At 45.3% G+C, this 25737-nt stretch overlaps 1 protein-coding gene across 13 annotated transcripts in view; it reads right to left on the reverse strand.

The window, feature by feature from the left end:
- The window catches only part of LOC125282996 (ral guanine nucleotide dissociation stimulator-like), a 601545-nt gene that overhangs the window by 355954 nt on the left and 219854 nt on the right, over positions 1–25737 (reverse strand). The window lies entirely within an intron of this gene.

The raw sequence follows: 25737 nt of genomic DNA on the forward strand, positions 1-25737 counted from the left end.
AGACAACATGCGCATTAAAACCCCCTTCCTTTCACTTCTTGAAGCTCTACTGAACTCACCCCTCAGCCAGTTCCATCACCTCCCACGCAAGCCTACTGGGCAACGCCTGGGATGAGGGGTGAGAAGAGGGCACCACGTCCCTGTCTTCAAAACTATTTCTACTTAAGAAACACACAGGAAGGAGCGCCTGGGTGGCTCAGTCGTTAAGCGTGTGCCTTCGGCTCAGGGCGTGATCCCAGAGTCCTGGGATCGAGCCCCACATCAGGCTCCTACGCTGGGAGCCTGCTTCTTCCTCTCCCACTCCCCCTGCCTGTGTCTCCTCTCTCACTGGTATCTCTCTCTGTCAAATAAATAAATAAAATCTTAAAAAAAAAAAAAAAAAAGAAAAGAAATACATGTGAAGCAACTGGAAACTATTCAAACATATCAAAAATCATAAATTAACAGGGTGTGGTTGGCTAATAAGTGCACGATACAATGACAGAGTATAGACATCTGTTCCACTGCCTTCCATCAAAACTATACTAAAGAGATATTTTTTAAAAATGTTCTAAACAGGGGCGCCTGGGTGGCTCAGTCTGTTAAGCATCTGCCTTCAGCTCAGGTCATGATCCCAGGGTCCAGGGATGGAGCCCCAGGTCAGGCTCCCTGCTCAACAGGGCGTCTGCTTCTCCCTCTCCCTCTGCCCCTCCCCGTTTGTGCTCTCTGCTCTCTCTCCTGTGCAAACACTCACTCCCTCAAATAAGTAAATAAATAAAATCTTTTTAAAAAATGTTTGAAACAGCACAGGGAGAACTGAAAGGAGAAAAAAGCCAAGATTTTTGAAGTACTGAGGAAATCTTCTAACATGGAAGATTGAAACCCAAACAAAAAAGTAAAAAGAAGAAACCTGGAGGAGACAGAAACTATAAAAGACTGAAGTAGAGTAAATGAGTCAGCAGGCCCAAGAAAGCCAGGTCCCAAATCAGCAGTGGAACACACGGGAACCACTTCCACTTGCACAGCAGTGTCCTAGAAGACCAGAAGTGGCAGCAGCAGTGTAGACAGAACGGGGGTAAAGAAGGCATAGCCCCAAATACAGAGGAGCCGGGGAAGGCCATGGAAGCTGAAACCAGAACCTCAACACCAGGCACAACGTGACGCCCCCTCACTCTGAAAGAAGATGGGAGGGGGCATTCCCCAGAAAAGTAGAGGCATCTATGGACTGAAGTCACCCTGCCCAGCTGCACTGAACAGACCTGGACTTAATGACCGTATATACAGTGAACAGTGAATTCTCCAGCTCTCCTACAACAGACCACACACGCACACCGCTGGCTTCCAGATTCTGAAGTCAGAATTGTGCCGGAAAGGGACTGGAGAATATTTCTGGGGAATCTGATCAGCTCCAAAAGACAGATCTAAAGATACTAACCCTGGGGACCCCCAACACATGGCCCACCCAGAATACCCTGATGTAAAAGTCAAAGGGCCCCACCACGTCAGACAGGTGAAGGAAGGAAACAACCTAAAAGAAACAGAGACTATACAAACTATCAATAATATAGAGGTAAGACAACACTGCAATCAATAAAGAAAAACAGGATGTTCTTCTAGAAAAATAGAAAAAGAGCCCTTGGAAATCTAAAGAACCTTTCTGAAATCAGAAATAATAAACTAAAGAAAAGTTTCTCTCTGTTCTCCCTGAACAGAGAATAAAAAAGCCCCCCCCCCAAAAAAAAGGCAGAAAAGGAGGAGCAAAGGAAGGAAGAAGAAGAAGAAGAAAAAGGTATTAAGATAATTACAACCTTTGCCCAGGACAGCCAAGTTCCGGATAATAAGACTTCCAGAAAAACAAAATAAGGAAAAGCAAGAGAGAAAACCTCAGCACAGTAATGCCAAAGAGTATTCCCAGAACTGAAAACTCCCAGTTACCAGAATGAAGGGACCCGCTGAATATGCAGCACAGTGGATGAAAACCGACCACACAAGGTACACCATCACGATATTTCAAAAGACTTGGACAAATTGTAAAACTCCTACAAGCTTCTAAAGATGGGAGGGGAAACAAGTTACATACGAAGGAAAAATGAGAATAGCTTCTGAATTCTAAAACAGTAACATGAAAACAAGAAGGCAATGGAGCAATCTTTGAATTTATGAACAAAAATGAATTCCAATACAGAACTCTATACCCAGCAAAACCATCAATCAAGTTTCAATCATGCATGGTCCCAAAAGGTTTGCCTCCTAAGCATCCTATGTCAGAAAGCCCCTGGAGAAAGTCTTCCACCAAAACACGAGCATCAACAAAAAATGAGCAAGGCATGAGCTTCCATCAGAAGGGATAAGGGAATCCCCAGGACGACGATGAAGGGAGATTCCAGAATGGTGGCTGTGCACCAGGAGAGAGAGAAACAAGTCCAAGCCGGAGCAGTGTTGCTCAAGAGGAGGGAATGCTGAAGGCTGTCTTCAACTTGCCCAAAAACACTGTACTATCTTTTTAAAGTAATTAACGCCACCAAAAGGAAGAACTCAGTGAAGAAAGACAAAGACAAGAGTTGCCACAAACATAAAATCCAACTGTGGACAAAAGCCAAACGATGAGAACAAAGGAACATCCAGGGACAACACAATAAAAGACAGAAGGAGCAAGCAGCTCAGAAAAGAAGAGAACGGAGATCTCCAGGAAACTGTCTGCCAGAAATCAAATGTGAAGAAGAGATGAGTCTGTATGACCATGAAGAAAAATTACTAAGAGGCTACTGGAAGGTATGGGGAAAATAGGTCTGGGGTAGGGGGTAAATTACAATAGGTATAAAAAGGGTTAAGAATGTGGGGGACTGATGGGGCGCCTGGGTGGCACAGTGGTTAAGTGTCTGCCTTCAGCTCAGGGCGTGATCCCGGCATTATGGGATCGAGCCCCACATCAGGCTCCTCCGCTGGGAGCCTGCTTCTTCCTCTCCCACTCCCCCTGCTTGTGTTCCCTCTCTCGCTGGCTGTCTCTATCTCTGTCGAATAAATAAATAAAATCTTTAAAAAAAAAAAAAAAGAATGTGGGGGACTGAAGAAAGATGAGTACCTGTCATAATGCCCTGGGCGCACCTCTATCACAGGACTTACCCACTGTACCATCATCACTGACTGACTTCTCTGTCTCCCCTCCTCGGCTGTAAAGACCTTTTGGAGAGGATCATTTCTCATCCAGTTATCACCCTGCAGAGTCCAGTACAACGCCTGCTACAAGAGTATACACAAAAGCAAAGGGTTTTTTGTATTTTTTTGCATTTATTCGGGTACTGAGTATCTACTACACATACCTGCTATCCTTCCGGAGAACTAGAATTCAAAGACATATGGACCTTGCTTGCCTTTAAAGAGTTTCAACTTTTTTTCACACCTGAGAAAACAAATATTTCTCCTATATCCTCACTCTCCCCAAAAGATGAAAAGTTCACCAGGGGCTTACAGAACTTTAATAGTCCGGCTATCACTAATGGATATGGAACCCAAGACCTGATGACACTTGCTTGACATTGTACGCATTGTGTAATATGAAAAGGGTGCCGGCTTGGGTATCAGTACACCTGGTTTCTAGTACTTTAGAATTACTCCTTTTGAAGAAGAGGAAATCCCAACTCCTTGATATGACCTGTCGGTCCCTGAATGATCAAGCCCAGTCTGACTGTCATGCTATCTCCCGTGAATCCTACAAAGCAGCAACATTAAGCCATTTTCGGTGTACAGAACAACCTGTGCCCTCCTCGACACCTCCTCCACCTGGACCTTCTTCCCCGGGATGACCTGGACGCATGTGCGGTGGGAGCCGTGCCCTTCCCCCAGGTGAGACACCTCTCTCCTGTCCCCCTCAGCACGCCTTCACATGACACCAGTATCTGTGGAGTGGCTGACAAATGCCATGCACGGCCCCAGGCCCCAGGCCCCAAGGCAATAGACGTGAGAGACGCAGGACTCTCCGGTGGTGGAGCTTCCTGTGCAACAAACTAGAGCAGATGTTAAATCTGGCCTGTCAGTGTCTTCCTCCACCCAAACAGCAAGATTCTGGGGACAACGACAGCCTAAGTTCCACAGCCTCAGCACCGCCATCCCAGACAAATATTTAAAGCACTATTAAATAAAACCAAAGTGAAGGTCAAAAAGCCCCAGTGCCTGCAGCAGGTGAGTACCATTTGCTCTTTAAAAGCCCTCTTTTTCTACTGTCGTTGTTTGTTTGTTTGTTTATTGCCTCTTGTCTGTTAGGAGTATAAACCTGAAAATGTCATTCAGGGAAATCTTGAGAGTCCGCTGGAACTGGCTTTATTCTCCTCACTAACCGCAAACACAAGACAGCCCAGTTACTCCCCACGTCTGGTTTCTGTTCGCCACTCTATAACCAACAGCGCGCACTGGACCGAACACCTAAAACACACGATCAGAACACATGCACTTGATGCGTGAATGACCTAATGATGAATACATGAGCGTATACACTGGCTTTGAGGGCCTTATAATTGCTCCTCACTCTAGTTTCTATTTTAAGGAGAATTCAAGCAGATAGCAACACCGCATTTATCAACACTGGACCTGCTGGATGTCTACCATTTGAACTGCGGGCAGCTTAGGGCCACGTCCAGCATGGAACTACTAAAATACAAGCATAACAATTTGAACTAGTTCAACTAGGGCAGAAAACTAGGTATTTCTCCAATCCTATAATTAAAATGCTTAAATTCTTTTGCTCCAGACAAAGAAAAATTAAACTTGGCTCATTATACAATGAAATAAATTGCCAGCTCCTTGAAGGTATTTGTAAGATGGACAATCTCTACGTTTCTGGCATAAGTGGGGACATTTATACGTACACGGGGTCCTCAGGCTACTCTGAACTCTCTTCCCCCTAACATGCAAATGAGAATTTCCCACCAGTCACAACACACTCTGAATCTATGCTTCCTGAACAGGTAACATACTCCACACGATCACTTTGCTTCTAATCGTCTCGTTTCAGTGCACAGTCCAACCTGGACAGTCCCTGACACCCGCCTCTCACTCACCCGGACAACAGTGACAACCTGCCATCTGCGGAGGGTGTGGTGTCATAGCAGTCTCTCCCAAGTGCTTTACAAGCACCAGCTCTGGAATCCTCACAGCCCTAACTGATTACTACTCTTGTTCCATTTTGCATGTGAGAAAACAAAGTCCAAAAAAACTTAAGACATTTTCCAAGGTCACACAGCAGACAAGGGAGAGAGAGATCAGGCATTCAAACACCAGCTTACCTTAGAATCATGATGCTATTCTGGCTTCCCAAGTTACCCAGATATTATTACTGTTAAAACAATGGACATGATTTGGGCTTTCCAAAGCAAACATGACAGAAAGATTCTTTCTGAAGCTGAGTAACAGTCAACACGACACACTGCCATATTAGAAGATCTCTGGCTTGAATTAACCATGCAGGCTGAGCCCCTGGCAGGAAATGGTCCGCTTGATGCTAACTGCCAAATAAAGCCCCAAACCACTGTTTCTCAATGCACAACATCTAACCATTTAAATTATCTGTGAAGGTCTCTAATGTCCAAAATATATAACCACTTCACACAGGTGTCCCTTCCTCTAAGCTCAGTGTACCAAAGGTTTCTGCACTCGGGCAAGCCGTAGTAACCTGTACTCTGAAGAACACAGGTCAGAAGAAACTTTCTGAAAAACCAAAAATGTATAAAGAATGCAAACATGATTATGAAAGTTATCTGGGCAAACAAAAGCTTCTTTACGCTTCAAAATAATTTTCTAGTCAAACACATTCTAATACTAGACAGTGGAGCAGCTCATAGGTCATAGGTCACTGCATCCCATTCATCTGTGTGCCAGCGCATGGTACAGGGTCTGCGGTCCAACCGGTAGTAAGCTACTGATGATGTGAATACATTAGGGAAATGAAGAGGCAATATTACTAATTGCTGAAAAACCGGCATTAGGAACAACAACAACAACAATAAATCGCCCGTTCTACATGCAGAGTACACGGTGAATACCAACTGCTTGCACTTCTTAGATACGCTGGTCAAACTCATCAGGGAATAAGATTAGCTTTTAAATCCCCACAACAGAAATAACTACATCACTGGGAACTGTATTTGCTGAACCTCAGGCTGATCCTTCCCTAACTAGCCATGTACTAAGAACTATGTTCTGTCACATTTGTCAAAGAGTTATGATAATCTCCACTTAACAGATAAGAAAACAGATTTAGAGCTTAAGGAACCTGGTCAACATGCAGGGAATAAGAATCGAATCTGAGGTTCAAAGCAAGACCTATCCAACACCCATCCTCTTAACCACCATTCTGTTCTGCACTGTAAATAATATCCATAGAAAATGCCACTGCGCAAAGGCTCATTAAAAATACGAAAGAAACACTATTCTACTCAAATTAATTAATAGGCACAGTTAACATATTCAAGACAAGACAATGCTTCAATTGTACACAAATGAACGAATGGGCTACTAAGGTATACCTAAGGGTCATTCTGTCTACCTGAGAGAGGCACCAAAGGAAGGACCCATGAACCAAATGCGTGCAGTACTTAGCAGGAAATCTCCTGCAAGGCCTGGGAGTGATAAGTGATCAAGAGACACAGTCGTGCGGGCATCACTGGCCTCGGTGGAACTGGAGATCACTACCTGGACAAATGGAAGCAGTTTGCAAAGCGAAGGGTCCCAGATCTAGGTAAGGAAGACGAAGCACATCCCCTCCTGCCTCTCCTAGAAAGAGCAACTAGGAAGGCTGGAAAGAGTAACTGCAGAAGCTCTCTGACCACTCTGAAAAGTAAACTGCAGCGGGGGATTAGGAAGCAAGACTGGATTTAAACCACGACCAAAATCAGCAGATTTCCATACAATGGAAAGTCTCCTTGCATGATATCCTAAATGGGGAGGGCACACCCCAAACTTATTCAGCATAGGAAGAACCAGAAAAGCGTCAATTCCCGTGGGAGGAGAAAATCAACACAAGCCAATATCAAGAAGGGAACAAATATGACAATCAGCCCAGAGGGACTTTAAAACAACTACTGTACAAATAATTCCACAAACAAGCATACACACAACATACTCGATATCGCAAATTCTTCTTTTCCTTTTCTCTCTTAAACCCACTGGCTCTGGCCCCCACCACTCCACGAACTTCTCCCTCTAAGACTACCAACGACCTCTGCACTGCTCAATCCAATCATTAGAGCCCAGGGCTCGTCCTTTCGACAACTGACAAGAGCTGATCTCCCACTCATGTTCTCGTGATTTTCTTCTTACCCCACCGATGGCTCCCTCCTTCCAGAGTCGCCCAGGGCTCTGTCCTTTCTCCTCTCAGCTATGCTTACCTCCCAGGCAAGCTCATTCAAATGCTGCTTCTATGCTAACAAAGCTAAAACTTGTCCCTCCAGCTCAGCCCGACTGCCTGGCCTTGCGCTGGACTGACCGCTGTTCACTCTGCACCGCAGCCCCACCGCGGCCTGCTCCTGCGCATCACCGAGACGGCAGAGCTACTTCTCCCAAAACCCCTTCCTGCTACAGCTCAGGGCGGCGGGCAGGGAACGCTAATAAGAGGCAACGTGGGCAAAATGAAGAGAAACATCATTCTCTTCAACTCTGCCAGCCCTCCCAGCGGTAGGGATGGATTCTAATTCCCCGTACGACTAATTGTCGAGAATGGCCCGGGTTTTCCTGACCAAACCCTGGCAGGTGTACCCTCTGCCGGGCCTGCTTGTAGGCCCCTTGGGGAAGTGGGGCATCACCGAAGAGAACTCAGTGAAACGTCCGACACCTCCAAGCCCAGGTGCTGACTGGCCCGCCCCCTCCACAAACCTTCCTACACACAGCCTTCTCCGTTCACGACAACGTCCGCCTTCCAGCTGCTGAGGCGAGAAACAACGGACGTCATCCCTGCCGCCTGTCTTCCTCCCACATTCCCCATCCGGTCTTGTCAGCAAGTAATGTTGGTTCTTCCCACAAAAGAGGCCCAGACGCTGTCCCCTCGCCATCATGCTCACCAACACCATCGTGACCGGAGCCACCATCCCTCACCGAAATGACTACAGCACTCCGGAACAGGCCTCCCCGCTCCCAGCCCTGCCACCCTAGCATACACGCTCACCACGGCAGACCGATTCCAAGCCTAGATCAGACGGCATCGCTTCTCTGCTCCAAACCCTAAATGGTCCATCATCTTACATGGATGACAACAGAGAGTCAGTGAAGGAACGAGGCGAAGGACTGAGCCAACTGGTGTTCCCCACACTGCTAGGCTGTTTGTTCAAGGGGTCAATGGGACTGAAGAAGGGGCCTCTGAGGGCAGTCAGTGTGGAACTGCTGGTGAGAACACTTTTAAAGATATTAAGAAAACCCTGATTTAATACAACCTGGAGTACAATCTGCTAAGACACATTATAACTTATGACAGTAAAAATATCTGCAGAGCAGAAAAAGGGTTAGCTGGAAAATATACAATAATGAAAATATAAGTTGCTTAAAGCATTTAAACTATGGTTATTCAGTCTATCATTCATGAGCAGGAGCTTTGTGGAAAGTATTCGAACCCATCATGTGTTACTGAGCCAGTAGCACCAACGGCAACCTCATGAAATAGCCTGACTTGTCCTACCACACTGCAGTTCAATGGTTTGTGCAAGGCTCTGTTGTGACTTTTCAAGCACAGAGCCAAGACTGAAATCTACTTGAAAAAGACCCCCCCCTTTACTCATCACTATTACCAAACACTCAATTGCTTCGGAAATTAGCTTTTGCTCCTACATGTTAACATTTCTTCATGAGCTCAGCCTAAATTGACAAGGCACAGCAGCGCTCATATGAGGGACTTCGGGCAGTGACGGCATTTCAGTGGCTGCAAGCATCTTACTCACAAGCAACGTCCGACGCGGCCACACGGCTCCCCCGCCACCACAAGTTAGAGCAGCGCCTGCTGACTCACTCGGAGGAGCGTGCAACTCCTGACCTCAGGGTGGAGTTCACGCCCCACGCTGGGCATAGAGGCTAATTAAAAATGAAAAAAATTAAAAGTTAAAGAGAGAAGTGGATTTGTGTCTCCACACAAACGTGTAGCAGATGTGTTTTGAGCTCAAACTACAGTTCCAGCGGCATTTCTCAAACCTCAATGCAAGTACAATGAAAATTCACGTATCTCAAACCCACTTCACCGAGCAACTGAGGCACTTCCATCAGACCATCAATCGGAGAGAGGAATCTGCGCTGTAATGACGTGCGGAAAGGCAAACATCAAAAAGAATCTAGTGGAATTCTATCGATGTCTGCCAAACGATGAATACACTAAACTGAAATGATATGCTTCCGAACTGGTATCAGTGTGCAAGAGCACCTACGAGTATGCAGACACTGTCAGAGATGACATCTGTAACCTTCCGTGCAGATCAGCCCCGAGACTGAACATTTGTCATTGGTTGTGATGATACGGAACACTACCTGTGAGCTCCAATTACAAAACATGTTATCCAACCCTCCCCCGAAAAAAAATTCCATTCTTATTAGACCTGTATTATAATATATATACATACTCAATTATTATTTGAAATTCTGTCAATAAAAATTTTATAGATATTAGTGTTCTCTCCTGTTATGTAAGTACTTACATAATATCCTTCATTTTGCCTCTTAGTCTGCAAAACCTAAAATATCTACCATCTGCCCCTTCACAAAGAAGCCTGCCGATCCGTTTCAGTCATCTTCCCCAGATCTTCTGAACCCAGGTACAGCTAAGGCACATACCACATATCTTTAACTTCTCAGCTGTTTTTTTCTTTTTAACTTAAGTCTGTCATTTTACCTTTATTCCTTATAAATTTTACCTTGTTGATTTTAGCACTTCATTACAACCTGTCGAAGTATTTTCAAATCCTGATTCTAAAAATGAACGGTCTCCCAGCATTAACTCCTGTTCTTTACTCAAATTCTTGATGAAAACATTACGACAGGTGTCAAGTATGACACACTTCTGGAGACATCTTCACTTGGGTGCAGAAATTCTGGTATTTTAGTTTTGTGGCAAATTACACTACATGTGGTTGCAATGTATCTTCTACCTACAAGCAGTAATTTCTTTTCTTTTTTTTTGGAAGATTTTATTTATTTATGTGACAGAGAGAACACAGCAGGCGAGTGGGAGAGGAAGAAGCAGGCTCCCAGCGGAGGAGCCCGATGTGGGACTCAATCCCGGAACGCCAGGATCACGCCCTGAGCCGGAGGCAGACGCTTAAGGACTGCGTTACCCAGGCGCCCCAAAAGCAGTAATTTCTTGAACTCCCTAGTAATGACAGGAATAACAATTTACTTTCTAGGCTGTATGCAGGAAAGGATTAAGCTTGCCCCAGGGAAGATTTGGCCATTGCCCAGCTCCTGGGAAGTCACCTCTGAGCCTTTGGAATCCCCTGCCTGATAAGGTGGTCTTTGTTTAGCTGGGGGCCTTCGGCCACACCAGACAGTCCATGCTAACAATTTGATTTCTGGTGGAGCCTTGGGCCACACACGACACCAGTTTGATCTCCAGAGGGATTGGAGACTAAACTCAGCCATGTAGGCAGTGCCTATGGGACAACCCCCAATACATATCCTGGACACCAAGGCTCAGGTGAGCTTCCCTGGTTGGCAGCATCGGTGCTGGGAGAAGTCAGCACACCTGCACTGCGAGAGGAAAACTAGAAGCTCATGCTTGGTCTTCCCTGGACTTCGCCCGGTGTGCCTTTCCTTCACTGACTTCTGTCCACATCCTTGCCCTGTAATAAACCATAACCATGAGGATAATGGCTTCTCGCAGTTCTCTAAGTCCTTCTAGTGAACCACGGAACCTGCAGGTAGTCTTGGGGGCCTCCCAAACTCTAGGTCCTGATGATTTACAACGTCCTTACAGCAACACTACAGCAGTGTTCTTTCAGCACGAGGAGATGCTAGTTTAAAATGCAGGTGACAGGGGCGCCTGGGTGGCACAGCGGTTAAGCGTCTGCCTTCTGCTCAGGGCGTGATCCCGGCATTATGGGATCAAGCCCCACATCAGGCTCCTCCGCTGGGAGTCTGCTACTTCCTCTCCCACTCCCCCTGCTTGTGTTCCCTCTCTCACTGGCTGTCTCTGTCTCTGTCGAATAAATAAATAAAATCTTTAAAAAACAAATAAAATAAAATAAAATAAAAAATAAATAAAATGCAGGTGACAGGCTTCCACATCAGCAATGATCATCCAACATCTCTGTGGGATAATACCAGGCATTTGCATTAAAAAAAATTTTTTTTTTGAGAAAGAAAAAGCCAGATCACGAGGCGGTGGGGCAGGAAAGGAGACTCCACACTGAGCACAGAGCCTGACACAGGGCTGGATCTTATGACCCTGAGATCATGACCTAAGCCCAAAACAAGAGTAGGACGCTTAACTGACTAAGGCACCAGGCCCCCCTGCCTGCATCTCTCATATACTCTCCTTGGTGATTCTTACATACACTACTTTCAGGACCACTGACGTACCCAAAAGCTTCCTGAGGCAGTGACCGTCTTTTTTTTTTTTTTTTAATTTACTTACTTACTTACTCACTTATATAATCTCTACACACAACGTGGGGCTCAAACTCACAACCCCAAGATTAAGAACCACATGCTCCACCCACTGGGCCAGCTAGGCACCCCAGGACTGTCTTCTTTTTAATGAATCCCCATCAGGACAAGATGCTCAAGAGTCAAGAGTGACTCAGGACAATGCTCTAAATCTGGTAGAGAAGTGAGAACAACTGGCATTATTAGTCTTCTAAAACTTAGACTATATACACGTGTGAGATTTGTTTTGTCATTCCTCAAATATCCAAGACAATGTAGAAATAAATGACTGAATGCAAACCACAAGTTACTTGGATACAGTGTGAACAACGGATTCAACGGTGTCCATTTCTCACCCATTTTTCAATTACATCCATTTTTTTCAATCTCCTGACAGTTAATAGGAAACCTGAGTTTTAGAAGCTGTCTTCATACCCTTCTCATCTACTAAAAAGATCACCCATGAGCTAAAGGTCAAGACAGCTGAGAGAATCTTGAGAGTCCTCCTCTGTCAGTATCAAGGAGCCATTTACCCAAGGAGCCTTACCCTGTTATTTCTTCATCTCTAAAGTGGGAGCCCCGGACCAGTTGATCCCTAAATTTAGATCAACCTCTAAAATCCTAGACTACCTAAAACAATAAAAATAAAGGAGGCAAACACCCAGTGGAAAAGTTTAGAATTTCCAATGAAATAGTTGAAAGGGCAGACTCAAAGACGAAAATCAAACATCAACTCTTCACCAACCAAATCATCAACCGTCACCCGACAAAAATTAATTCATATGTAGACAACTTGCATTTAAACTAAGTTACTCCTGCTACCTCTTTTATCAAGTCAATTCCTTAGGACACAACTAATGTATTTTTCCCAAAGCAGAAAGCAAAGCTTTTTTTTGCCATGACACAGCCAAGGAGACGCCAAACTTTTTACCTACACTGGAATCACAATTATCCCCAGCCTGAAATCTTAAGGGTGATATTTTAAACAGCCTAGGGGTTTTCACTTCTAACGTCTACACCACCACTGAATTCCATCATTTCTTAGATCTTTGCCATTCATGACACTTGGCCCTTAATGGAGGTCACAGTCCTGTCAACAGGAAAAGGGAAACTTTCTCAGACATAAACCCATTTCCAAACGCTCCCCTCTAAGCCTCAACTTCTATAGGGCAGCCATATATCACCAAAAACAGCAAATCTCTGCACGGAGTGCTATAATCTAGAGTCTGTAATTCCTAAATTACATATAACGCTAATGTCAAACACGAACCAATCCAGTTTAGACTCCAGGACACCACATTCATCTGCCTGGTGCGAACATAAACCACCAGCTGCCCAGTTCCTCCTGCATCTGTTCACGGAAGAGCTAACTGTAACAGGACGAGTTAGGTACTGTCTTACAACTATTAACTATCAACGCACTTCTGAGTGGACAGAAAAACTACACTCCTTTTTGGAACTAACACAGCCAACTAAAAGTGACACTGGTCCATCTCTCAGAGCCATGGGACTGTTAAGATATTCCTAATAGTTTATAAACTTTAGCTTCATCTCATGTACAACAGCATGTTGAAACATCCATGCCAACGAGAGTCCCAAACTCTCCTGGCTGGCCTTCTATGTACAAAAACCGGGCCTTGTTTTGTCTCTCGGAGGCCAGGGGAGACATCTGCACTGCTGGCTGGTAGACCTCGGTTGGTACAGTTGGGCTCAGGTGACAGCTTCATGGGCCTGTGTTTTATGTAGCGGTCTGGGATGTATGACACTTACAGTAACAGTCCTGTGATTTGGATGCTTAGCTTTCCCTTACAGCCTCACACCCGGGCAGAGTGTCAGACATCCACAGTCCAATAACAAGGAGTGCCCCCGCCTCGGGCTGGGCTCACTTTTGATAATGGGACGAAAGCCCAAGCATCCTACCCCAGGAAAACAGCTCATGTGCATACACACAATTCTGCGTACCGCTTCTGGGGTTCATGGACCTAGGAGACAGCATTTCCTCCTTAAGCAACAAACAGTCTGATCAGTAAGCACTTAAAAACAAAAAGATCTTCATGGACTTTTCACCAAGGGAGAAATCTGGGAGCCATCCTGGAATTGCTCTGGACACCCCCTCTCTCAGCCCTGGCTCTTCATTTCCCAGGTCAGAGCCTGGAGACTGGCTGAGAAACAGGCTTCAAATCACCCTCTCTCCAGTTCCTCAGTCACGCCCTTAATTAAGGCCTTCTTCACTTGTGTGTACAACGTAATTGTAGAATTAAAAGGACACAGGCTGTTAGATTGGACCATCTGAACTTTGCCCATCACTTTACTAGCTGGGCGACAGACACCGGGCAGCCATTCCCTTAATGACAAAGGCTTGGCTCCTCTCCCTTCTGAAGCGCATGACTGCAACAGCTCCTTGACCGACCCTTGTACTAGTTAACCACCCGCTTGCCATAGGAATCTGCTCCCGTCAGAATCAACCACACGCTGCTCTGATCTTGTCAATAGTATCAACCCTACCTCCTTCTCGACCCAACCCTTTCTGTACTCCTAAACACTAGTAAAAACATCCAGTCTCACAGACCCCAGCCTCTCCCGCCTCTGCACCGTTAGAGCGGGCATGTCCTCCACGAGGCCCTGCCTGCTTCCCACCTTCCACTCTCTTTCTACAGATCCCTGCAGACAGCCAGACCTGCAGAGGTCACGGCATCTGGTCCACAGCCAGTTTCTGTATGGTTCTGGGCTAATCAAGGTTTTTACCCTTTTAAAGGTTGTTTAAAAAAAAAAAAAAAGGCAGCTATGTGACAGGCCCTATGTGGCCTACAAAGCCTGAAATGTTTACTATCTGACCTTTAACAGAGAAAGTTTGCTGACCTCTGAGCGTGACCGTGACGGGGACATGCCCTCCAGGTCCTCAGAGCACTCTGCTCTGGCACTATCACTGCAGGCATCACACTGCACGCTGACTGCCTCACTCCCCTCCTGTCTGTGCCCCCGGGGGCTGACACTACACCAGGCACAAGACAGGTATTTAATACTGTTGACGCCTCAACAACTGGGTCCACGTATGCACAGATTTTTTTTTGATACATGCCGCATAGTAAATGTAGTTTCTCATAATTTTCTCAACATCCTCTTTTCTCTAACTTACCTTTTTATAATACAGTATATGATACACATACAAAATATGTGCTAACTGCCGATTCTCAACTATGGGGAAGGGTCCGGCGGCCCGCAATGTTCAGGGGTCAACTGTCCTGGCACTTTACATGTGTACACCATCCCACATAGTAACTGCACGCAGAGCTTCAAAGATCACAGATACTAGAGTTTATATAGACAGTATCAGAAGTCACGTGACTAAAGGCAACGCACCAGTATTTGTACCTCAACCTCCTGTTTCCTAGTTAAGATGCTCTTTCTACTAAAAAGACCTGCGTCTCTACACAAACTATGATACCTAGACATCTTTGATTACTAATACCTGAGACTTTAGCTAAGGGTAAAATTTAATTTTTGACTCGCTATTTAATTTTGATAATTTTTAAATTACTGCTACTTTTTGTAAATTAAAGAAAAAAGAAAGAAACAGACACCCTAAGGAAGCACTAGGCAGGTATTTGTAAATTAAATATCAGTACTTAGTGGTTTTCTACTCAGTGCACCACAGCCTCCCATGATCCCACCTATACCGGTCTGAGAACCCACACCACCTTAGAGACAGGCTCCATGATACGCCTGTCAAAGAGGCTCAATCCTCTGTCTAGCTGTGCCTGCTCTAGGCAGACTTCGGAAAAAGTCAAGAGTCCGGCCAGCACTGTGTAAGAGAACGCTCCATGACGATGAAAATGTCCCATCTCTGCACTGTCCGAGGTGGTAGCCACTAGCCACACCTGCATACTGAGCACCCAAACTGGGGCTAGTGTGACTGTCAAACAGAACTTTTCATTTTATTTAATTTTAATTTAAATAGCCACACATGGCTAGCAACCACTACAGGAGACACAGATCCAAGTCTAGACTCCAAACACTGCAGTGAAATAAAACACACTTTTCCCTGTATCCTTAACTACAGGCTATGTTATCTGGCCCAATCATTCCCCTGAAAAAGACTAAAAAAGATGGACAGAATACTTTAAAATCTTAAAATCAACCAGAAACTGACAAGACAATAAGGAAAGAACAGGCCAAAATTAAAGTGAAATCAGGAACCCAAAGAGATGAACAAGCACAGAAACCACCTCTGCCCTGCAGTCATTTGCCAATTCTGAAAATTTTCAACTTTCATTTTTACAACCATTCAGGGAAAGAGGAGTAAGAATCAAAAGCTGGGTCCCTTAGGGTGTTTAACCAAAAACACTCCCTCCAGAAGCAGGGCCCTAAAGGCTACAGAGCTCAAGATAAAAGAAACCAGAGGTGAATCACCTCTCCAGTAAAATCACAGCACTGGGCGGTCCAAAATACCTCAAGCCTTAAACCTGCTTTAAACTGGTTGAAGCAAAAAAGAAGAAAAAAAAAAAAAGAGCTCTCTGGAAGGAGCTATATCTTCATTCTGTGCCTCAATAGACTCCTACAAATAATCAGAACTAAGTTAAGAATCCTACAAATAATATCCTACACCATAAATAAAAATGAATCACAGACCTAAATGTAAACCTGAAACTTTTCTAGAGGGGGATGGAGGGAAATAAAGGAGAAAACCTTTGTGACCTAGGATTAGGCAACAACTTCTTAACTAGGACACTGAAAAAGCACAGTCCAGGGGTACCTGGGGGACTCAGTCAAATGTCTGCCTTGGGCTCAGGTCATGATCTCAGGGTGCTGAGATTGAGTCCCAAAGGCAGCAGGCTCCCTGCTCAGCGGGGAGTCCGCTGCTCCCTCTCCCTCGGCCCCTGCCCCCATCCCGCTCTCTCTCCCTACCTCGAATAAATAAATAAAATCTTTAAAAAAGAGAGAGAGAATGCAAAAACAAACCATAGCATGAGAGAAAAGCACAGCACACATCTGACAAAGACTTGTATCCAGAATATATAAAGAACCCACCAATAAGAAAAAAAATTTAATAGGCAAAAGATTTGAACACCAAAAGATACACAGGTGGCAAAACCACAAAGAAAAACCATTACACACCTATCGGAATGCCTGAAAAGCTAAAAGACTAACCATACCAAATGTTGCCCCAACGATCCAGCGTGACTGGAACTCTCACACAAGGCTGGGAGGAATATGAAATGGTTCAGCCATTCCAGGACAGAGTTTGACACTTTCTCAAAAAGCCAACATAGGCCTACCACAGGATCCAGCCATTACAGTGCTAGACCCAACCATTTCCAGGAAAAACAAAAGCCGATGGTCACATGAAGACTTGAGCAAAATTATTCAAAGGCTTTATTTGTAATAACTCAAACCAAGAAACGACTCTCCACACACTGATCACGTTCGACGTCATCCCAAGCAACAGCAGGAAGAAATTCCTTGGAACTCAGCAAGGGATTCTAAAACAGATACAGATCTGCAAAGGGTCAAGGAGGGCCAAGGTATGCTTAAAAAGGAACCAAGTGGGAAGAGTTCCACAATAAGACCTGTTATAAAACTAAAATAATTGAAGCAACTTAAACTGGGCAGTACCAGTGGAATTCAACAAAGTCCAAAACAGATGCACATACACACGGACCTTTCATTTCCAAGAAAAGGGGCACTGCAGAGCTCTGGGGGAAAGATGCTCTTTTCAATGAATGGTGTTCGGACAACTAGCCTGTCCACATGTTAATGAAGCTGGATTCCTTCTTCAGATTATGCACCAAAACCAATTCTGAGAGAATTACAAAGTTAAAGGTTAAAAGCAAAAGTATAAAAGCATTTAGAGAATAAATGAGGAACTAGTTCATGACCTCAGGGCAGGGAAAGACACAAAAAACTTACAAAAGACTGACAAATGGCACTAATTAAACTTAAGAACTTCTATTCATAAAAAAAAAACACACACACAAAAACCACTGAGTCAGTGAAACTGCATATGACAAAGTGGGAAGAGACAGCAGCAAAATACACAACCAACAAAGAATGTGTGTTCTGAATATATATAGTCTACAAATCAATTTAAAAATAACCTAATAGAAAAATATGGGCACTTCGAAAAACAGTGCATCCGAATGGCCAGTAAATGTATAAAAAGATGTGCAACCTCATTGTAACCAGGAAAAGGCTATTGAAAACCACAAGGCAGCAACACAGCAGAAACCACCAGAAGGGGCGGGGCGGGGCGACTGACACAAGACCAGAGCAGGGCTGAAGCAGTCATTAGAGAGAAGACTGGGGGGCGGCTGGAGCCTCCCAGCACAGCGGGGAGCAACAGGAGACTCCCTCACTGAGAGGTGCTCCAGGCCAGGCGCTCTGATGTACATTTAGTGGGGTCACAGTCTATAACTGACTATAAACTAGAACTTTAACTTCACTTGACCAATGTAAGGAGAAAGAAACTGTTTCAGATCACTTTTTCCCACCAGCTCATTCCTTTTATTTTCTCCATCACAGGGCTACACCACTGACTCAGTCTGATGGGGGCCAGAAGAGGTACGTGGAAACATCCTTTGTACTTCGCGTCCACATTATGGTAACCTAAGTCCACCCGTCTGTCCCTAATTCTCTTCTCTACCTTAGTAACAACTTCCATGTACTTCAAGGTCACAAGGCCCCCTCAGCAGGAGCACAGACTCTTCTTCAATCATTAAACCAATGACTGAGGGCCAACCCACTACAGTAGGAGGAGGAAGCTGTGAAGGACCCACAGATACGTACAGGATAATACAGAGTCCCTGTCCCTGAGCTCACAATATTCTATTTGCCTACAGGTGCGTCCAACTCTGCATAAGACATAGCAGAAAGTAAGCATATCACCAATTCCATCTTTGAACACTAACTTTTATCTAGCTCTGATCTTAGGGAAAAAATAAAGGACAAAGGCAAAACAATACATATTAAATTTAGGTATGACTTTAATGCTAGGCATAGAATCAATTCACACAATACTGTTTTAGTAGTCACCCCAAGACTTGGAAATCATCCTGACTCTAGTAGAAGCAAGCCAATCTCTCAACACCAAAACAAAACCACCAGGGAACACGTGCCTTGAGCACCCACATATACACACTTTCCTGCTATCTGCCAAAAACCACAAGTCCAGGGGCCATACAAATTGCTATTTCAATGCAAAATCATTTATTTAAAATCCAACCAAGAATTTAATGACCTCAGCATAAAACATTCAAAATCCCTAAACAAAATTAGTTGTGAGGTCTTCCCAAGACTCTAGAAAACCTGAAAAACATACTGAAAAAGAGTCCTGAAGTGAAGGCAAATCTAAGTGGTCAGAAGCCAAACACATGCCTCTGCCATTTACGACTGATTTTTTGCCTGCTACGACTTGCATTTCTCTTAAAACACTCTCAAGTAGTGGTTGACAGACATTAGCATGCAACAAAAGCTCCTGGACAGCATGTTCAAACAGACTGCGGGCCCCACCCCCCGAGTCTGATTCAGGAGGTCAGAGGTGGGGCACGAGCACACGCATTTCTAACCCGGCCAAGTGATGGTGATGCAGTTGTACTTTGAGAACCACTGCAAACAACCAGTTTACTGGTTTACTGTGGTGTGCGCACGCACGTGTTTCCCTTCGCAATAAGCAAGACCAAGGGGAACTTGCTGAGGAAGAACAAACTCTTTTTTTTACCCAAATACTGACTTTTCTTGCCTGAGTGAAGGTAAGTGACCTGTTGCTCAAAACGTTTACTCTGAACAACAACGTAAAAGACTCTCTAAGCAGATCATCGGAAGGCCGGTGTGTCATGGAACTGGCATTACAGTGTTAGGAAGATGGATTTTTTTTTTTTTTAAGATTTTATTTATTTATTTGACAGAGAGAGACAGCCAGCGAGAGAGGTAACACAAGCAAGGGAAGTGGGAGAGGAAGAAGCAGGCTGCCAGCAGAGCAGGGAGCCCGATGTGGGGCTCGATCCCAGGACCTTGGGATCATGCCCTGAGCCGAAGGCAGATGCTTCACAACTGAGCCACCCAGGCGCCCCTGGGAAGATGCATTTTTAAAAATGGTTTCAGGGCATAATGTAAAACCCTTGTAAAGTACATGATGAATCCAACTGATTAGTAGAAGATACATTAGAGCTTCTAGACCAGTCATCAAGGATCTTTTATAAATCCCAACTTCCTAGGTCTTCAGAACATAGAATGAGTCCTAACGAACACATGACCAATTCCTACAAAATTAATTTCTAGAAAAAAAAACATTTGAAAACTATAAAGGGACAGAGAAATGCCTTTTTCCCGCAGCTCAAGTTTGATGATATTTGTAATCTAAAATAAAGCAGACAAAGATAGAAACAGATAATCCAAGTTCTCCCTGGTATCAAGTCCTACCTGGTTTGTAAGTAAGGTTCTTTACCAAGGCAAACAAAAAACAGTGGACTGCTGACTGACGCAGGAACAGTTCTCCAACAACGAATGAGTCTGGGTTCTTTCATTCAATAAATATTGTGTCAGACACTGGGGATGCCATAGTGTGTAAAACAAAGTTTCTGCCCTCGTGTTGCTTAAATTCTATAAAAAGACACACAATGCACTACAAATATGGAATGTATAAAACCACGTCAGTTCTTTCTTCAGTCCATCAAAGACAAACACATGGTGCTTTGGTCACAAGTAGACCCAACAAGCACCTACCATTCACAGCACAATCCAAAGCACCAGATGGCAGGACTTTTAAGATAGAAAATGGAGGCAGAAAGGAGATCCTAGGCACAGCAGCCCATAGATACAACTTTTTAGGTTCTTCTGAGCCTTGGTTTTGGTCCACTGGCCCTAAATAAAGGAGGACAGAGTACGTCAAGTCTTAAAAGCACGATGGAAAATTCTAAATCGGCGAGAACGAGCACATTCACTTCAGAAACATTTATAGAGCAGCAATGTGTTAGAGATTATAAATTCTAGGATTTACTACAAGGGGATGAAACCTGCATGAGAAATTTACAATTTACTTTTCCCTCACATTACACCTTGCTTCCCACAAAACTATATTCATAAACACTGACACCCCCCCCAAAAAAAGTCACCAATGAAAAAACTCTGTAACAATGTAGAGGTTACTAAAGCACAACCTTGAACAAATAAGCGTCAATCACTGCACTATGCATTATATATTTGTATTTAACTGATTTTAAATTAACTTAAAATAAACAATTTTGGTATGTTCATTAAAATGTTTACCTACACCATGTTGGCCAGATCACAGCTTCATGATATGAAAGCGTCAGATTCAAACAGAAAATATAATTATTTCAACTCTCCCAGACACGGTACTTACACCTGCATGCTACTCACTCCCCCTTCGGAAGGCTGGGTTCAGATCTGTGAGACTACTGCTGCTCTAGTCCTGTCTGGTCCTAGAAGCTGCACAGAGAGTTCAGCAGGCCCAGCCAACAAGGACCTACCCCTTGTGGGCCAAGAGGCCCACGGCAAGCTCCTCAAACTCCAAACTTCCAGTGTCTCCTCTGCAAAACTGAGGATAGCAATAGCACAATCAATGGTTCTCAGGAGGAATAAAGGAGAAAAAGCATGAAAGCAATCACCTCAGGTCTGGCACGTGTCATCTCCCAGATTTAATTCATCGGTAAAAAGGTAGTGACACCTACCAACAACACACAATACCCCACACGTAGCAGTAACATTACATCTCCTCCCCTATCAGTGGATAACATTCACATGTATGACTTTGGTCATTTTTCTTGTTCTGAAAAATGAGTTTACAGTAAATGCCAATGTATATCAATAAGATCTAGGCAGAATTTGTTTCGTTCAATACAAAGCTTGCAGGGAAGACCTTCATGTCCTGACAAATAAGTAAACTCTGTGATGATGCTACTTGTTTCCTTCTCGGAGGCTTTCAACTGCTAAAAAGTGGCAATAGTGCCACCCAGCCAAAAACATCTATTTCATACTTTCCTCTAAAAACCATTTCATTAGTGTTTATGCAAATCAGACCATAATTAACAGCACTTGCTAAAAATCTCACCTATCCTGAAAGTTGAATTACATATGCCTATCTGAATTTTATTTCCATGATAGAGCCTAGCAAAAAAAAACAATACAACTGTTACAGACAGGAAGAGAGGGGGTTCTTCTGGTACTTTATAATCAGAAACACATTTATGTAGTTCTGAATGGTAAGATTTGGCACCATTCCTAGAAATTAATGCCACAAAGTGGTAGACAGCAATTTCATTTCTCCTACACTAGGTTGCCTTTTGGTAGTCATGAAATGGAAGAGAGAAAAAAAAAACCTTGCACAAATATTAGCAGAGAGAAAAAGCCACCAACGGTTTAAATAATCCACTACGAAACATGGTTTTCAGAAGAGACATAAAAAAACAACTACTTAAGGCAGCTGGCTGAGGCACTGAAACACAGGTACACCCAAACAGGAGCTGGAACCGCTCTCATCCTCTTCCACCGAGGATCCTTCTAAGGACAGAGATGCGACTTCAGATTTGAATGCTTACTGCACTCACAAACTTCCTGGAATTTACTACTATTCACTCAAATAAGGTCATTTACTTTGCCCAAGTTTTCAGAATTTGCATTTTAAATAATTTCTATAGGCATCAGTAAAAATTCCCAAAGACCCCCACAGCAATATTTTGCTAATTATTTAAGGGATTTTAGAAGCACATACAGTAATGAAATAAGTTCTTAAGCTCGAGCTTTAAGACAAAATAAACTACTACAGAAACTAAACTTTACTGGTTTACAAGCCAAAAAAACCCCCTCATTTCACAAATGATAGAACTTTTAATTATATTGAAATTTAAAACAAGATTTTAGCTGAAAACTGTCTAAACTGAAAATGTTTACTTTCAAAAGTTAAAGACTTACATATTAAGACTTTGACTCTCATCTTTCCTGTGTTACCCTTGAGACAAGTATTTTCTCAAAATTAAGACACTTAAAAATACAGGAAAAAAGGTTTCCATAAAATCTTTAGAGATAGAGAAGTAGCAACTCAAAACTAACATCCAAAAAAGAAGAGTCATGTTCAAAATGACTCTTTACTACACGATGGAACATATACAGTACACAGAAGACACTATAATTTTTCCTGCGGGAACTAATCAGCATTTTTTTAAGGGGATATCTTTAACAATACAATTGTTATTTAGACAATTTCTCAAACTTCCCAGCGAGAAAAGTTATGTGACTTGCTGAAGAACCCAATTTTAAGAACTGGGATGTCAAGTTCTCTAATTTCCAACAATGGGCATGGAGTGCTAGAGAAACGATGTTAGTGAGAAATGTTCTAATGATCCTCACTGCAGCTCCTAACTTCTGGTTTCACCGGACACTTCCACCCCATCGCACTCATGGAGCTTCACTCCTAATCACGACTCACCTTCAGCGGACCGCCGGCCTGAAAAGAGGCTAAAGTCCTCTCTCCTGTAGGGCTCTGCCCCAGGACTCTTGGTCCCAAACCTTAAACACTAAGTTCTGGATTCAATGTCTTTATTTATCCAAGGACTTGCTTCTTGATGCATCATAACCTCTGAACAATGCGTAGGTCCTTTTATTCAGTGTATATACTCAAGTCTTAGGTTGATTGTGGGACCCTTTAAAAGACAGCAATGGGGGGCGCCTGGGTGGCACAGCGGTTAAGCATCTGCCTTCGGCTCAGGGCGTGATCCCAGCGTTATGGGATCGAGCCCCACATCAGGCTCCTCCTCTATGAGCCTGCTTCTTCCTCTGCCACTCCCCCTGCTTGTGTTCCCTCTCTCGCTGGCTGTCTCTATCTCTGACGAATAAATAAATAAAATCTTTAAAAAAAATAAAATAAAATAAAATAAAAGACAGCAATGGGTTTTAAACAATCTTTCCCCAGTTTTCATTATTAAATCAGAGTATATGATAATCACCGGAAAGATATTACTTAAAGAATGTGTAACATGGGATCTTGCTGCTTCAACAACATTTAGCACACAAATGTATTCAAGACACGAGTGGTAGGCTCATTCAGTGTTTCACCTCCAAGGACAGCCACAAAGAGAAAACAACGTACTCATAAAGACACCGGAACGCAAACTTTCTTCAGAAGTTTCATGTGTTTAAATATTGCAGGATGTTAAAAATTATCTCCAAAGCACAATGGCATGAAAAAATCACCTACATTGGATCTCAACAAAAATAAGGTGAATGCTAATTTGCAATGTATCTTTCCATCACTTCATCCACCTTTCAGGTTTTCAAGAGATGAGACAACTGACCAGAGTTCACACATTTCCAAGAGAAGACTGCTTCCATTATGAGTTTTACAAATAAAATATTAAGAGTGAGGCTCTGGTATTTCATTTCAAATAGTAATGGCCTATTTTTCCAACCACGAAAATGTTGACATTCTACCTAAGAATCCCAGCGTTGGTCGTCTTATGTACAGATCCCCAAATCCTTACACCGCCTTCAGCTTGAACGTATTTCAACCAGTTCCCATAATTACTACATTACTATTATCTTAGTCTCACTGCCAAAAACCCAGCTGCAGGCTAACCATGCAAGAATGAGACACTGTTGAAATGACTAAAAAAATTTTTTTACCCTTAGTGCATTAAGCTAAATCCTGCAATTAAATAAAACCAAGTAACACACACACACACACACACACACACACACCCATCCTCCTCCTCCTGAGAAAAGAAAGGAAAGGAGAGAGAAAGAAACAACAAGTCCTTCTTCCACCTAAGCCAGAAGCAGAGCTGGGGGCTGGGTTGGGAAGAGGTAAACTTGGAGGCACAATGAATCAACGAGGTCTCCAGGGCTTTCGCCCCAAAAACCACAGGGCCACAGCAAGTTGAGCGGCAGCTGCGGGGAAAGAGCTGGCCCGGATCCGGGTTCGAGGCTCGCCCTTCCCTGCCGCAGGGCCAGTGAGTCCCCATATCGGGTCAGGGCTCTTCTCCCCCCTCCAGGTCCCCAAGGATTTCCCTCTTCCTCCTCCTTTCTCTCTCCCCCCTTTTGTCTTTGAGGCAATTGGCCAGCTCCCAAGGAGGCCGGCTGGCCTCCCCAAGCCCCCGGCCTCTCTGTGTGCTCCGGCCTCGAGCCCCTCCGTCTCTCCAAGACCCCCGAATCCACCAACCTCCCCATCTTTCACGAACCCCCCCAGGCCTGCTCATGTCCCCCAAACCTCCCCGTTTACCCGAGCCCCCGGCCTCCCCTCGTCCCCTGGCCTGCCGGAGCACGCCGACCTCCCCACAAGTCCGTCCTCCACCCATCGCCTTTCTCCCAGAACACGCCCCCTCGTCCCCCTTCCCTGGCCTCTCCTGTCCCCCCGCCGGCCTCCCCACATCGCCGTCCTCCCGGAAACCCCCAGTCCGTCCCACATCTCCCGACCCGCCCGCGCCCCGATCCTCCCCAGAGTGCCGCCCTCCCCGGGCCCCTCCCTCGTCCTCCCCACTTCTCCGGCCTCCCCACATCCTCGGCCTCCCAAGCGGCGCGCGGGAGGGGTCCGTCTCCGCCGCATCCGCCGCGCGGACCGGCTGGTTAGCCCCGCTCGGCCCTCCGCCCGCGGGCCACGGCCCTGCCAACTCCCAGCAGCAGGAGCCGGCCCACCCGCCCGCTTCCCGGCCCCCGCCCCCTCCCCGCACTCACATGGACCACGCGGGGCGCCGGGAGGCGAGGGCAGACCACTGCGAGGCGGCGCCGCGAACCGACGGGCGGCGCTCCCTCCAACGCCTCACGCCGCGGGCGCACAGCGCTCCCGGCGGCGGCGGCGGCGGCGGCGGCGGCGGCGGCGGCGGCGGCGGCGGCGGCGGCGGCGGCGGCGGCGGCGGCGGCGGCGGCGGCGGCGGCGGCGGCGGCGGCGGCGGCGGCGGCGGCGGCGGCGGCGGCGGCGGCGGCGGCGGCGGCAGCAGCAGCAGCAGCAGCAGCAGCAGCGGCGGGCTTGCGCCCTCAGGCCGTGCTGCGTAGGCGCGGGCCGCGCATGCGCGGCGACCGGCTGAGGAGCGCTTCACCGCCACGGCGCGCGCCCGGCCGCGTCCCCGCGCCGAGCTTCCGCCCCCCCACCCCCCCCCCCCCGGAGGACCGGGCATGCGCCCGGTGGCCCGCGCATGCCCTGCACAA

This window comes from Ursus arctos, unplaced genomic scaffold (genome assembly GCF_023065955.2).
Source record: "Ursus arctos isolate Adak ecotype North America unplaced genomic scaffold, UrsArc2.0 scaffold_16, whole genome shotgun sequence".
NCBI classification, from domain to species: Eukaryota; Metazoa; Chordata; class Mammalia; order Carnivora; family Ursidae; genus Ursus; species Ursus arctos.